The 16,343-nt window shown below is 45.9% G+C and overlaps 1 protein-coding gene and 1 non-coding gene across 7 annotated transcripts in view; both read right to left on the minus strand.

Annotated features, from left to right (window-relative positions):
* The window catches only part of LOC110501447 (rap guanine nucleotide exchange factor 4), a 52,754-nt gene that overhangs the window by 27,492 nt on the left and 8,919 nt on the right, over positions 1 to 16,343 (minus strand). The window contains exons 1-2 of one of the 6 annotated variants that reach the window (XM_036958808.2): positions 10,949 to 11,187; positions 10,659 to 10,818 (exon numbers count right to left, since the gene is read on the minus strand). The exons of 4 other annotated variants lie outside the window; for them this stretch is intronic. The gene's annotated coding sequence lies outside the window, so the exon portion shown is untranslated. Of the gene's footprint in view, positions 1 to 10,658; positions 10,819 to 10,948; positions 11,188 to 16,343 lie in introns of those variants that run through there. One more of the 6 variants, XM_090215603.1, reaches the window with a different exon arrangement.
* Positions 6,853 to 6,907, minus strand: LOC118943730 (U7 small nuclear RNA). The gene has a single exon (XR_005039048.2). It is a non-coding gene; the product is annotated as a U7 small nuclear RNA (small nuclear RNA).

Genomic DNA, 16,343 nt, shown 5'->3' on the forward strand with positions numbered 1-16,343 from the left:
CGGCCAGACGAGTAGGAACGGGAACGAAAAGAAGGTTCCTAGGACAAGCGCGCGGCGACGGAGTGTGAGTGAGTGCTTGCTTTACCTGCCTCTCAATTCCCCAGACAGTCAACCCGACAACACGCCCCTCAGGGAGAATCCCCTCGGGGTCAGTGGAGGCTACTGAAGAACTGAAGAGACGAGATAAAGCATCAGGCTTGGTGTTCTTAGAGCCCGGACGATAAGAAATCACGAACTCGAAACGAGCGAAAAACAGCGCCCAGCGCGCCTGACGCGCATTAAGTCGTTTGGCAGAACGGATGTACTCAAGGTTCCTATGGTCGGTCCAAACGACAAAAGGAACGGTCGCCCCCTCCAACCACTGTCGCCATTCGCCTAGGGCTAAGCGGATGGCGAGCAGTTCGCGGTTTCCCACATCATAGTTACGTTCCGACGGCGACAGGCGATGAGAAAAATACGCGCAAGGGTGGACCTTGTCGTCAGAGAGGGAGCGCTGAGAAAGAATGGCTCCCACGCCCACCTCTGACGCGTCAACCTCGACAACGAACTGTCTAGAGACGTCAGGTGTAACAAGGATAGGTGCGGATGTAAAACGATTCTTGAGGAGATCAAAAGCTCCCTGGGCGGAAACGGACCACTTAAAGCACGTCTTGACAGAAGTAAGGGCTGTGAGAGGAGCTGCCACCTGACCGAAATTACGGATGAAACGACGATAGAAGTTCGCGAAGCCGAGAAAGCGCTGCAGCTCGACGCGTGACTTAGGGACGGGCCAATCTATGACAGCTTGGACCTTAGCGGGATCCATCTTAATGCCTTCAGCGGAAATAACAGAACCGAGAAATGTGACGGAGGAGGCATGAAAAGTGCACTTCTCAGCCTTCACAAAAAGACAATTCTCTAAAAGGCGCTGGAGGACACGTCGAACGTGCTGAACATGAATCTGGAGTGACGGTGAAAAAATCAGGATATCGTCAAGGTAAACGAAAACAAAGATGTTCAGCATGTCTCTCAGGACATCATTGACTAATGCCTGAAAGACAGCTGGAGCGTTAGCGAGGCCGAAAGGAAGAACCCGGTATTCAAAGTGCCCTAGCGGAGTGTTAAACGCCGTCTTCCACTCGTCCCCCTCCCTGATGCGCACGAGATGGTAAGCGTTACGAAGGTCCAACTTAGTGAAAAACCTGGCTCCCTGCAGGATCTCGAAGGCTGAAGACATAAGAGGAAGCGGATAACGATTCTTCACTGTTATGTCATTCAGCCCTCGATAATCTATGCAGGGGCGCAGGGACCCGTCCTTCTTCTTAACAAAAAAAAACCCCGCTCCGGCGGGAGAGGAGGAGGGGACTATGGTACCGGTGGCAAGAGCTACAGACAAATAATCTTCGAGAGCCTTACGTTCGGGAGCCGACAGAGAGTATAGTCTACCCCGGGGGGGAGTGGTTCCCGGAAGGAGATCAATACTACAATCATACGACCGGTGTGGAGGAAGAGAGGTGGCCCTGGACCGACTGAACACCGTGCGCAGATCGTGATATTCCTCCGGCACCCCTGTCAACTCACCAGGCTCCTCCTGTGAAGAAGAGACAGAGGAAACAGGAGGGATAGCAGACATTAAACATTTCACATGACAAGAGACGTTCCAGGAGAGGATAGAATTACTAGACCAATTAATAGAAGGATTATGACAAACTAGCCAGGGATGGCCCAAAACAACAGGTGTAAAAGGTGAACGAAAAATTAAAAAAGAAATGGTTTCGCTATGATTACCAGAGACAGTGAGGGTTAAAGGTAGCGTCTCACGCTGAATCCTGGGGAGAGGACTACCATCCAAGGCGAACAAGGCCGTGGACTCCCTTAACTGTCTGAGAGGAATGTCATGTTCCCGAGCCCAGGTCTCGTCCATAAAACAGCCCTCCGCCCCAGAGTCTATCAAGGCACTGCAGGAAGCTGACGAACCGGTCCAGCGTAGATGGACCGACAAGGTAGTGCAGGATCTTGAAGGAGAGACAGGAGTAGTAGCGCTCACCAGTAGCCCTCCGCTTACTGATGAGCTCTGGCTTTTACTGGACATGAAGTGACAAAATGACCAGCGGAACCGCAATAGAGACAGAGGCGGTTGGTGATTCTCCGTTCCCTCTCTTTAGTCGAGATGCGGATACCTCCCAGCTGCATAGGCTCAGCACCCGAGCCGGCAGAGGAAGATGGTAGTGATGCGGAGAGGGGGGCAACGGAGAACGCGAGCTCCTTTCCACGAGCTCGGTGACGAAGATCAACCCGTCGCTCAATGCGAATAGCGAGTTCAATCAAGGAATCCACGCTGGAAGGAACCTCCCGGGAGAGAATCTCATCCTTTACCTCTGCGCGGAGACCCTCCAGAAAACGAGCGAGCAAAGCCGGCTCGTTCCAGCCACTGGAGGCAGCAAGAGTGCGAAACTCAATAGAGTAGTCTGTTATGGATCGATTACCTTGACATAGGGAAGACAGGACCCTGGAAGCCTCCTCCCCAAAAACAGATCGATCAAAAACCCGTATCATCTCCTCCTTAAAGTCCTGATACTGGTTAGTACACTCAGCCCTTGCCTCCCAGATTGCCGTGCCCCACTCACGAGCCCGTCCAGTAAGGAGAGATATGACGTAGGCGATACGAGCAGTGCTCCTGGAGTAAGTGTTGGGCTGGAGAGAAAACACAATATCACACTGGGTGAGGAACGAGCGGCATTCAGTGGGCTCCCCAGAGTAACACGGCGGGTTATTGATTCTGGGCTCCGGAGATTCGAAAGCCCTGGAAGTGGCCGGTGGATCGAGGCGGAGATGGTGAACCTGTTCTGTGAGGTTGGAGACTTGGGTGGCCAGGGTCTCAACGGCATGTCGAGCAGCAGACAATTCCTGCTCGTGTCTGCCTAGCATCGCTCCCTGGATCTCGACTGCTGAGTGGAGAGGATCCGAAGTCGCTGGGTCCATTCTTGGTCGGATTCTTCTGTCAGGTGCGTGAATGAGGACCCAAAAGCGAATTAACAAAACAGAGTTTCTTTAATGACGAAACACACGTAGGCTCAGATGGACAGGCAGATTCCGACAGGACAGGACAAGGTTAGATGAACATGCAGATTCCGACAGGACAGGACAAGGTTGCAGCAAACACGACGATAGTCTGGTTCAGGCATGAGTAACACAAACGAGAATCCGACAAAGACAGAAACAGGAACAGAGAGAGATATAGAGACCTAATCAGAGGGAAAAAGGGAACAGGTGGGAAAAGGGGTGAACGAGGTAGTCAGAGAAGACAAGGAACAGCTGGGGGAAAGAGGGGAAGAAAAGGTAACCTAGTACGACCAGCAGAGGGAGACAGGGTGAAGAGAAAGGACAGAAACAAGACACAACATGACAATACATGACATCTATAGTTCCTCTGTGGAGATGGGAGAACCTTCCAGAAGGACAACCATCTCTGCAGCACTCCACCAATCATGCCTTTATGGTAGAGTGGCCAGATGGAAGCCACTCCTCAGTAAAAGGCACATGACAGCCCACTTGGAGTTTGCCAAAAGGCACCTAAAGACTCTCAGACCATGAGAAACAAGATTATGTGGTCTGATAAAACCAAGATTCAACTCTTTGGCCTAAATGACAAGCATCACATCTGGAGGGAATTTGGCACCATTCCTATGGTAAAGCATGGTGGTGGAAGCATCATGCTGTGGGGGTGTTTTTAAACGAAAGGGACGGGGAGACTAGTCCAGATCGAGGCAAAGATGAACGGAGCAAAGTGCAGAGAGATCATTTATGAAAACCTGCTCCAGAGCGCTCAGGACCTCAGACTGGGGTGAAGGTTCACCTTCCAACAGGACAACAACCCTAAGCACCCAGCCAAGACAACACAGGTGTGGCTTCAGGACAAGTCTCTGAATGTCCTTGAGTGGTCCAGCCAGAGCCCAGACTTGAACCCGAAAGAACATCTCTGGAGAGACCTGAAAATAGCTGTGCAGCAATGTTCCCCATCCAACCTGACAGAGCTTGAGAGGATCTGCAGAGAAGAACAACAAAGTACTGAGTAAAGGGTCTGAATACTTATGTAAATGTGATATTTTTTAAATATTTTTTTTAATAAGTTAGCAAAAATGTCTAAAACCCTGTATTGTGTGTAGATTGATGAGGGGAAAAATGTAATACATTTTCCAATAAGGCTGTAACCTAATAAATGTGGAAAAAGTAAAGGGGTATGAATACTTCCTGAAGGTACTGTATGTTGGTCTATTGTACTTCAAACAATGTGTATGCAGGTTGCTTAATATTCGAACCGCAGACAGACCCAAGAGAAGAAGAGGCGGGGGGGGACAAACCTGGTAGCTAGCTAGGGACAATGGTAGACAGTGTCCTTGGCCCCCGCCTGTAGAGCGCTTTTCCCGTAGTTCTGTTAACGACGGCAAGGGCAGGTGTTCGGCAGGCATCAGTGAAAGACACTGGGTGCTAGCTAGTTAGCTAGCTAACTAGTACTCCAGTACACAGAAGGTGGATAAGTAGCTAGCTAGCTAGCTAACGATAGCAAGAAATCAATAGACAGTGTTCTTTGCCCCCCCCTGTCGGCCACTGCTTTCCCGGAGTTATGCTGACGATGGTGGGGGGGCATCAGGAACGCCCCAAATTGCGGGCCGCAGTCCCACACTATTGGCAAGAAACGCGCAGTAGTACGCACACCACAGTCCTTGTCCATTGCCACTCAACGATGCTCTTTTAAGAGCCACCTAATAATTGAAAATAAGCACACAACGTGCGGGCCAGTGTGTGTGTATCGGGAGAGGGGGGTGTCAAAACTATACATGAAAGAAAATGGTCAAAATGTCTCCTCGCAGAGGCGAACCCAAGACCTTAAGACGTTAACGCTTACGCTACAAACCCTGCCATGAACGCACTATCTTGACACTATTTAAATGGACAGTTTGGTGATGACAGGAAGCGTTTGATGTTGTTCATTCACTCAGTACTAATTAAATGTTTTCTTGCTTGGTTAAAACTTCTTATGTATCAGGACGCTAGCGTCCCACCTCTACAACTTCTGGTGAAATTACAGAGCGCCAAATTCAAATTAAATTACTATAAATATTTAACTTACAATCTGGGTCATAACCAAACTTATAGACGCTATAGTCTTGTTCTTAACCGAATATATCGAGCTAGGTCGGGCAAGAAATTGCTTCTTTTTTTTTTACTAATGCTAATGACCCTGTTAAAAATTCGGTATGTGGTTCTCAGTAACGCCCGGGCAGCTCATGTCGAGAGGAGGGGAGTGTGTTATGTACCTCCAATCAAATTGATTTGCAAATTATCATCATCAATGGTGTCATATTGGCTTAGATACAGTATGATAGTAGGGAGATTTTGAATTTCACATTGAGCTTCAACCAATGCATATACAATTGTGGGGGCATTAGCATTCCTGGAATGGATCACTGTTAAATCAATACCCTATAACAACATGTAGCAAAGGGCTTTCAACAACAGGTCAATGGACATTAGCATAATACAATGGGCTAAGCGCCTAAATGAACAGTGGGGCTCCGTAGAAGCTGGTTAAGGAGCATTTAGCAACATATTAATGCTGCCTGCCATCCTTTGTATTTTTGGTCACTACAGACCAAATGAAAGCCAAACCGACAGAGTCATTTGTTACCAGATGTCAGTTTGCTCCCAGAGGTCCAATTCTAAATTCAATTCTACCCAGAGCTAATCACTTCAAGACCCCCTCAGATGCAAACAGCTTTTCCCCCCAATTAAGAAGCCTTTTGAAAATGTCTTAATGACTTCCAATTTTAAAAGCATTTCCCTTACTGTAATCCAAAACTCTATGATCTTTGAGAGTTACCAAGATATGAGCAAAAATTGTATCATAAACCATGAGACGTACATTGTATGTCAGCATGTATTCAATCTTAGAACTAACCTAATCATCACATTTGTCTGAAAAAGCATATAACAGCATGCTTTTTTTGATCAATTATTCAATGTAAATAGAAAAAAAGCCTCCAGGATCAGTTACTGTAAACATAAAATCAAATCAAATCAACATGCCCATCTTTCTTTGTTGAAAATGAAAGGGCTTGGGCTTGAGAGGAGCACTTAAACTGAGCAACAAATAAGCATTCAGTGCACATGAGATGCCTTCAACACTTAAATGACCCTACTGGACCAATAAGTCTCTCCCCGGAGGTACTGGCTGATGGAGAAAGTGCGGGGTGTTGGAGGGTGGGTGAGGGTGTTATTTTAGATGGGATTAGTGCCCACATTTAAAAAATACTATAGTGTATACTATGGTAGGTATTTCTCAAAAAACATTACAGTGAATACTGAATAATTTACTGTAATATACTTTAGTATACTGTAGTATTTACAGTTTACTCTAGTATAAATACTGTAGTAAGAAAAATAGTATATACTATCTTAATTACTGCAGTGTTTTTGCGGACTGTATTATACTGTAGTATTTACTATAGTGTTCTTGCCAACTGTAGTGCAGTATACTTATAAGGCACGAGGGCATGTGGTATATGGTCAATATACCATGGCTAAGGGCTGTTCTTATGCGCGACAGATGCAGCCCTTAGCCATGGTATATTGGCCATATACCCCAAACCAGAGAAGTACCTTATTGCTATTATAAACTGGTTACCAACTTTATTAGAGCAGTAAAAATAAACAAGTTTGTATTACCCTTGATATACCACGGCTTTCAGCCAACCAGCATTCTGGGCTCGAACCACCCAATTTACAATGTAGTATTTACTGTAGTGTTTTTGGGGACATTACTGTAGTATTTATTCAAGTGTTTTTTGTTTTATTGTCTTTTACATAGAAGTGGGGGGCTTTCTCTGTGAGGAAACCTACTGGAGAAATACTAAAAGAGCAAATGTTCCATAACCTGTAGCTACTGTAAGTAGGACTGGGTTCTGAACAGAGATTTCAGAGCTTCTGCTATTTTCTATAACCATAGGGAACACAATATATGGTCTATACTCCGCACGTAGGTTTCTCACTTACGGGTGGCACAAATTGGGATATGGAGGAGGGGAATGGGCAGGGTGTACTACATACAAATTAAATACTGTAGTATTTACTATCGTTAAGAAAAGTGTTGTTGCGGACTGTGGTGTATTTACAAAATACTACACATGATTGAGGGATACTACAGTGTGTAGTATAGTATCCTACAGTATATTACAGTTTACTACAGAATTCTACAGTAAGAACTGTAGTATTCTATAGTAAACTGTAGTATTTTGTTATGTGAGAGGCGTGTCAGAAAACACTACATTTACACAAAGCGACACTCTCCCCCTGTGACCTACTGCACTTGCTTCTATAGGAAGCTTTTAGCAATGCTGATGAGGAACAATCAAATACATGATCAATGATTTATTTTGACAGGTTAGCCTTAAAATATGCTCTCCTGACAAAAGGAATATAGATACAACATCAAATATAATGTACGGTATATTTGATTGTTCTTCATCTGTGAAAACAGTGAGTAGAAAGTGTATTCATCAGCTCACTAAAGGCATCTGCATGCTTCCCATCCGAAACAGTTCGTTACAGTTTCAACATGTACTGTATAATGACAACATTTTGATCGTTTTAGTCTTCGGCAAGATTTTTTTCCAGCTGTTCGTGGTCATTGGTCAACAGTAGTGATTCTTCAGTAAAGTGTTTGTTGTCATTCAGCGACTCATTTTCATGCACATTTTTTCACTTGAGAAATACTGCATCCAAATACTTAGGTGTACACTTTTGCGGCTAAAAAGTAATGATATCTTAGATTGGTTCTGACTATTGTGAGGAAGTGGCTACCGTGGATAAGCAAAACTATTGTTGCTGTTTTTGTTCTCATTTTTCAAGCGAATGTCTTTTAAGGGAGTCTGCGAGCACGCTCTATCTGTTGCCCTAGCCGAATTTGGCTAGGCGCCAGCCGAACCGACGCGTATGGATGGAAGCCTTTAGACACTCTATCTCCAGCTCATCTTACAGTAACACAGTAGGAGTTGTGGACCAAATGAAAAATAGACTGTTCCCGACAATGCAATTGACTCTCGCCCATTTCCCTATTTTCTTGTCACTCTAACCCCTTCATTTTATTAGATAGCCCAAATTCCATCAACAGAGATCCAGCTCTGTAATTACAAAGAGCTCTTCACAACTGCAATATCCATTAGAATGATCTCTCAAATTAGCCTCCATTATTTCAACTCACAGAGGATTACATGGACAGTATCAATTCATTTTTCACATACCAACTACTGCAGAATGATCAGGGTTGGAAAGACACTATGATCAGCTCTGTCTGTTGCGGGTAATGGTTTCACATAATGGTTGGTCCATTTAAAACGAGACCATTCCAGTTCAAAACAACTGAACTACTGGTAAAGTTGTGCACCTTTCAACATTACATCATGCCGGTCAAAACCGCAAGCCTCGTTCACACCAGATAGATAAACCACATTATTCATATGAAAGTGTGTGCCACTACACAACAAGCCAACCATCAAAGATTTGATGCAACAGGACATGACAGGCCAACAGAGCTTCATTGACGGCCTGGCTGACACACCTACCACGGCATCAGAGGTAGTGTCCTAATCACCGTGTCAGATTACCTAGCCAGCCCTACTGTATCACTTCACTGAAAGAGGCTTTCTGCTGTACATTAGGAGCACTACTGTATTTAGGCTAGATCAGATTGAGGAGATAGGGGTCAAAGGTTTGCATGAATCACATGCAAAAACCTATCCATCCCACCTCCCACAGTGTCAGACACGAGGTGCAAGGTTCAGCAGATGATCGTTCAGAAGACGATAAGAATTTCAAGATGCTAAATGGTTTTCACGTTAAATATGACTTTCGTCAGATGCAAATAGGACTGTCATGTTGGGGTAATGTCGTTTACGAAAGCTCAATCAGGAAGGTTGCTCTAAACGCTCGTTTAGCTTCATCAAGTAAGCACAACCTCAATCACTTATTTTCCTATTATATGGGCATAGTGGGAATGAATACATCAGCATAGCATCTTGCTTCTTCTCTTCTTTCCTATTAGCCATTTGTGGAAGGTCATTCACCTATTTTCCCAATAGACCTCTAAGCACGGCACGATCGTTGCTGTTCAATCTACTGCATGGGCTCACTCTTGCAATTATCACCTTCCTCTCAACCAATGGGCATATATCTTGGGGTATATTTATATGTCAACATACCCTTGTTCTCTCTCTTGCTGTTTTTTTAGCAACAGTTGTTGACGACCATCTTCCTCCCCACCACCACCTTAAGCCCCGTCATTGGAATTCCTTTCCCCCAGCGGGGGGTTTTGATGCCAGCTGCCCAGCAAAGGGCTACCTGTCATCAGCATCTGGCTCCGAGGAGCATTCATTGGAAACGAGGCCATACCCCCAAACTATTTAATAAAACTCCATATTGCTTTCCGTCTCCGCTGTTCGTTCAGATAATCCTGTAGTCGAACTATAGAAGGGTCAGTCACTGATCCAGAATCCAGAATCCAGTTTATCCTCCAACAAAGCAGTCAACAGGATTAGTGGTCACCATTCAAAGTAAATGCAGTCTTTGGGGGCAATCCCTGTCCAGAAATCCTTAAAGACCGTTTTACGACAAGGCAACAGCCAAAACCAAGGTTTAATAGTCAAAATGCTCTTTGCCTGATTTAACTCAGAAAAACTCATCTTAGTCTTCCTCCAAATAATGAAACCGTTTGTGATCCCATCAGAGCAGTAGGCTTAGGAGGTTATGATTAGAAACATTGTTCGAGTGGATTTACTTTGAGTTAATGAAAGGAATTAAAGGCATACACAGGAAACAACACAGCTGTTCTCTGAATAGGAGGAAATGATCGAACCAGATCAAGTTAGTTAGTTACCTGGGATTTGAGTCCGGGAGAAGGGAACGCAAATTACTGTGGAGGAGTGAATCCAACCCACAAACCCAGACTACCGTATCATATTGTGCAAAAACTATTCTACGCAATTAAATAGTGACATGTCAAGTATAAACACAGACCCAAAAAGCCCCATATCTATGTGATGATACACTCATAAGAGGAGTGAAACTATAACTCTGTGACTCGCCATAACCATCACTTAACCCTCCATACAAACAAAGGCTTTATCAATGGAGTCTGCAATGACAGATGTGCCCATTCTCATGTGCTTTCCCTCTGGGGGGAGAAGTGGGAGGTCTGGGCAACTACTATCTGATCTGCCACATCCACTCTGACAAACTGATGCGCACTGTTGTTCACAAACACACACACATGATCCACTTCACCTCTCCAACCCTTATGGCTTGTCTATGTTCATTTTTCTATAAATACATGTGTTAAAATACTATAATGCTTCAAAAATGACTATGCATTTGTTCAAATTATACAGAATCATTTCTAAATGAACGCTATGGGATCCAATAGTGGATCTTAAAATCAAAGTCCAGAAACACAAAAATATAACATGTCACATTACTAAATTCACAGGTCATGAGTACATTTGGCACTCTGCGCATCATTATGCATGGATGCACACTTGTATGTTGAATAATTCACGTCAGATTACATAACATGCATAATACAAACTGCTGCCTGCTCTCAAAACGTTTTATAAACTAGTACATACCTTCTACTGACTGGCAGACTTCAGGCTGCTTGGAAAAGAATTCGGGGAAGCCCCTCCCAAGAGTTTCAGTTCAGTTCTTCAGCTTTAGGTTCTCACCAAACAGAGACATTTCAAGTATCCAAAACATTGTAGTTATGCACATTATCCTTGTGATACGTTTCTGTACAAATGATAAGACATAATTAAAATGTTGTCAGATTATGTATTACAATGTGTTAACGTATAGAAGATCATCCCATTTGTAAGCCCCACATTGGCATTACACAGACGCTTGATAAAGCAAGACTCACCTAAAAGTGTTCACACTGTCCCATGTGCAGACAACTGTTACTGTATAGTTATCTTAATAATCTTCCACAGTCCCAGTAATAGACTCCACCTTTCAAAGTCCCTGTGTCAGTAACTGGTCTAAACCCCCCCCCACATCCCCTGGTTGTTAGTGTGGTCCAGTCCTGGTGCTCCAGCCTCCATCCCTCTCTCAAAGCAGAGCAGAGTGAGTTGAGCCCAGCCTCCCTTTGCCCAGCAGAGTGCCTCCCTCCCTCCCTGCTTCCCTGCCTGTCAGCTTACTTCCCCCACGCAGCAGTTGCTAGGCGATTACTCTACTCCTCCAATCATCATGCGCTCATGAGTGGACGCTCGGTCCATCGCAGCGCCACACAGCTACAGTACACTACGCACACGCAGCGCAGACACAGTTCTACTGTAACTTGCTCACGTGGTCCCAAAAGGCAGGGACAAACGGGAGCTTTACTCGATTATTTAACCGATTAAAGTCGTACTTACACAGAAAATACAGATGTGTACCCTAAGTGCCCTCTAACCTTGAAATGTGAACACATAAGACTGGAACACTGATCATAGTACCTTTTCATGCAGTTATCCTTCAATTTGACACCTGCTCAACTTGAAGATTTCATTATTTCATATTGACATTGGAATTGTTGTTGTATATGCTGTGGTTCATCCACTTTGTATGCAACAACTGTACATCTCGTCACATCACGTCTAAATTCCAACGTACCAATGGTTAGTGAAGGCATATTACATTTACAGCACCCAACTTGCCATTTCGCACGCAGGGCATTCGTGAAATTGACTAATTATTCCAAATTGCATGTTCAAACCTCCAGTTGAAACTAAACTGATCGGACAGTATGGTATTGTCCAGACACACTGGGCCTGCAGCAGGGTATTAAGGAACATTACATCCAGAGCAGAGCAGAAAGCCAACCGCAGTAATAGCTTTTTGGACTCAGGAATCGCTCTTGTTCTCCTATTATCCAGGGGTGGCAGGGTGGCATACAAGGAGCATTATTTAAGGCCCTGAATCCTTTCTCCTCTATTTCGTGAGTTCTGACCCCGAAACGTTCCGTACATTCAGTACCCCTGGTTCTATTACTTAGCCTCTCTGCATTACATCAAGGACAGTGGGCAGATGGAATCTTATCTTTGACCTTCCTACTGATTACAGCCACACAGGTATGCAGCTTTTATCTCTGTTCTGGCCTTGTAACCAACAGCCACACGGCATCCAATAAGTGTTTTTGACAATATTGTTAGGTAGTAACATATTTACAATCTGTCACGTCTGCTCCTGCTCCTCCCCTCCAGCGTACGACGTCGCCAGTATACTAACCACGGGTCCTGGGATTCATCATTACGCACACCTGGCACTCACCATTACGTGCACCTGTGAATCATCATGATTCACACCTGGACTCCATTACCTTCCTAAATTCCTCCCCTTTATATGTCCCTCTCACATGTTCACTCACCAGGTTGGTATTGTTCTTGTTTATCGGCGTACTGCCTTATGTTAGTGTCGTGTTCTGGGTTTTGTTGTTTTATTAAAACGTTTCACCTGCTTCTGACTCACCGCCACATCATTACAGAATACCAACTCAAAATATGGAAGCAGCAGGACAACTGGACATCTCCCAGACGATCAATGAACAAGGTGACCTTCGTCAACACCATGATCAGCTGGCTCAACTGGGGACGGCCATGGAAGATGTTCCCCGCAGTCTACAACGTCTCAACAGCGGAGGACATTCTAAAGCCAGTCTACCCAACGAGTCAGCACACCAGCCCATCCAGCAACCCGCTCAGATCAGCGATGCCCGTCTATCCCTCCCGGAGAAATATGACGGGACACCATCCAAATGCCATGGCTTCCTCCTTCAGTGCTCCCTCTATTTCACACGTCAGATGGGAGGCCCCCACCACCGAGAGGACAAAGGTTGCCACGGTTATTTCTCTGCTGACTGGGCGGGCCTTAGAATGGGCCGTCTGGGAGAGAGGAGAGGAGGAGCTTGAGTCTTATGAGGGGTTCATGGCTCTGTTTAAATGTATTTTCAATCCTCCCGCAGAGGGCAGAGAGGGAGGTAAGCGTCTGCTTCAGCTCCAGCAGGGGTATCAGACGGCTGCTGAGTATGTGCTTACCTTCTGGACAATGTCATCTTCCAGTGGCTGGAATGAGCCGGCACTGAGCACGTTATTTAGAAGAGGTCTGCGCGAGGAGGTCCAGACGGAACTGGCCTGCCGAGATGACAACCTCCCTCATTGCTATGGCCATCCGTCTGGATAACCTCCTCTGGGTCCGTCGGCATCCCCATCGCTTCTCTCCCTCCTTCGGTGAGTGTTCGGGATCAGAGCCTGAACCCATGGAGGTAGGGGTCACACGCCTTCCCGCGGCGGAATGACGCAGACGGATACAGCTGAGGCTCTGTTTGTACTGTGGCCAGGGAGGGCACAAGCGCCAGTGGTGTCTGTTACTTCAGAATCTGTGATCCACTAGAGCAGAGGGACAGTCGCGTGATGTTACATCCCCTGGACCAGGAGTGAGTATTCCATCTACTGCTCTTCCTGTTAGACTCTTTTTAGTACCCATCACTCTGGCTGACTGTCCCTCATGCCCTGTGTTTACAGCTTTAGTGGATTCTGGCGCCGCGGGGAACTTTATGGATCAGACCCTTGCCTCCTCTCTCAATATTACTACCTACCTGTTCTCCTCTCCATTTACGGTTCAAGGTCGCAACTGTTGGCCTCTAGGATCCGGAACCATCACACACATCACCTAACCACCCATCCTCACTGTGGAGCCCAATCACCAGGAAAACATTGCCTTCATCACCAGTGCACCAGTTCACAAGATCATCCTCGGCCTACCTTGGCTTCAGCGCCATAACCCTACCATCTCATGGTCGAGGATGAGAATCACCGACTGGTCACCTGAATTCCGGAAGACCTTCTTTCCTGTCCCCTGTTGTTCCACGTCGGTTGAGAGTCCTGTGGTTGCCCTCCAGACCAACATCCCGGAGGAATATCAGGATCTAAGGGAGGTATTCTCCAAGACCCGCGCTCCCTCCTCATCGCCCCCGGAGTGCCTACAATCTCATTTGCTTCTGGGAGGGGGATGAGGGGAAGGCGGTGTTCAAATCAAATCAAAGTTTATTTGTCGCGTGCGCTGAATACAACAGGTGTAGACCTTACAGTGAAATGCTTACTTACAGGCTCTAACCAATAGTGCAAAAAAGGTATTAGGTGAACAATAGGTAGGTAAAGAAATAAAACAACAGTAAAAAGACAGGCTATATACAGTAGCGAGGCTATAGAAGTAGCGAGGCTACATATAGACAACGGTTAGTCAGGCTGATTGAGGTAGTATGTACATGTAGATATGGTTAAAGTGACTATGCATATATGATGAACAGAGAGTAGCAGTAGCATAAAAAGAGGGGTTGGCGGGTGGTGGGACACAATGCAGATAGCCCGGTTAGCCAATGCGCGGGAGCACTGGTTGGTCGGCCCAATTGAGGTAGTATGTTCATGAATGTATAGTTAAAGTGACTATGCACGATGTCTGGTCAATATGAGTATTTGGTTATGCCCTTTGGCTTAGCCAATGCTCCGTCAGGGTTCCAGGCATTTGTCAACAAGGTGTTCAGGGACATGCTCGGACGTCAGGTGATTGTGTACATCGATGACATCCTGATCTTCTCGACCAACCTGGAAGATCACATCACTCACGTTCGAGCAGTCCTGGAACGCCTCTTGGCTAACCACCTATTCGTCAAGGCGGAGAAGTGCCAATTCCACCACAGGGCTGTCTCCTTCTTGGACTACCAAATCGGGGAGTGAGGATGGAGGACAAGAAGGTAGATGTGGTAAGGTCATGGCCAGTCCCAACCACCATCAAGAGATTACAACATTTTTGGGAATTTTACCCCGCCGCTTCATCAGGAACTTAAGCGCCGTCACCACCCCTCTCACCTCCCTCCTCAACGGTGGGCCTCGTAGGTTGTTTTGGTCTCCAGTAGCCGACGGTAGAACTCTTTTGGGTTCCATGTAGAATCCTCTGTGTAAAAAGTTCTACATGGAACCCAAAAGAGTTCTACCTGGAACCAAAAAAGCATTCCATCTAGAACCAAAATGGGTTCTCCTATTGGGACAGCCGAAGAACCCTTTTGGAACACATTTTTCTAAGAGTGTAGACGTGACAGTTGATATTGTTGTTGAAGGCGGGGTCAGGGGAATAGAGAGCAATGAACATGGCATGTTCCAGAGATATTTCTGTGACTCCGCCACAGTCAATGTCAAGCGGAGTGCGACAGTATATCACACCATAATCACAAACAGTTTGTGTCCCATTCACTTCAGCAAGCCACAAAACTGGGAGCAAACGTGGAGCAAAGGCCATCAGTGAATATACACGTACTGTCTGGACATTTGTTTTTTTCATGATGCTTTGAAGTGAGAAGGCTGAGACTGGATGAAGAATATGTTCTGAACACTTAACATGGCAGCCATGACTAAAGAATAAATCCCAGTTCATACAGGCAGTGTTGTTCTCAGTCTGCCACCACTCTATAGGTGTTGAGCTGTTCTCAGTCTGCTACCACTCTGTAGGTGTTGAGCTGTTCTCAGTCTGCCACCACTCTGAAGGAGTGTTGAGCTGTTCTCAGTCTGCCACCACTCTGAAGGAGTGTTGAGCTGTTCTCAGTCTGCCACCACTCTGAAGGAGTGTTGAGCTGTTCTCAGTCTGCCACCACTCTGTAGGAGTGTTGAGCTGTTCTCAGTCTGCCACCACTCTGTAGGAGTGTTGAGCCAAAGCCTTTCTGCTCACTTCTCAGATCTGTGTGGGTGGAGGTCTGTGGTGTGTGGTGTGTGAGCGTGTGTGTGCGCACGCTCGCGTGTATCAAGGTCTCCCTCAACCTAAAAATCTTCTTCCTCAGGGGATGTACCTGGGGCTCGGACGACTCCGTTCAGCATCACCTCAACGTGACCTCTCGCTCACAGATCGGTCTGTGCTCAATCAACTCCCAAAGGAGCTCCTAAGGCAACTACTACTCTTTGATTCTTCAGACAAATAATGATATAAAACTCATACATGGTTGAATACTACTGTAGTCATGGCCTGAGGGAGATCATTTGCCTTTAATTAGCTTTGCGTTTGACTCAATCAGAAAAACACACAAGGTGAAGTTGTCTATGCTGCAGGGAGTTAGGCTGCATTTACAATCAATTACGGCACAGTACAAGTGATGTATCGTAAACAGGCAGGGAATAAACATTTGAGAAAATGAAGAATTTCGAAAGCCTTCTGCTGCTAGTAACAGGATATCAGGAGCACTTTCTGCATTGCGGCATGTCTGACAGAAATAAATGGGCACCCCTGGACCGTCT

Source organism: Oncorhynchus mykiss, chromosome 22 (genome assembly GCF_057628025.1).
Source record: "Oncorhynchus mykiss isolate SJ-2025 chromosome 22, ASM5762802v1, whole genome shotgun sequence".
In the NCBI taxonomy this organism is placed as follows: domain Eukaryota; kingdom Metazoa; phylum Chordata; class Actinopteri; order Salmoniformes; family Salmonidae; genus Oncorhynchus; species Oncorhynchus mykiss.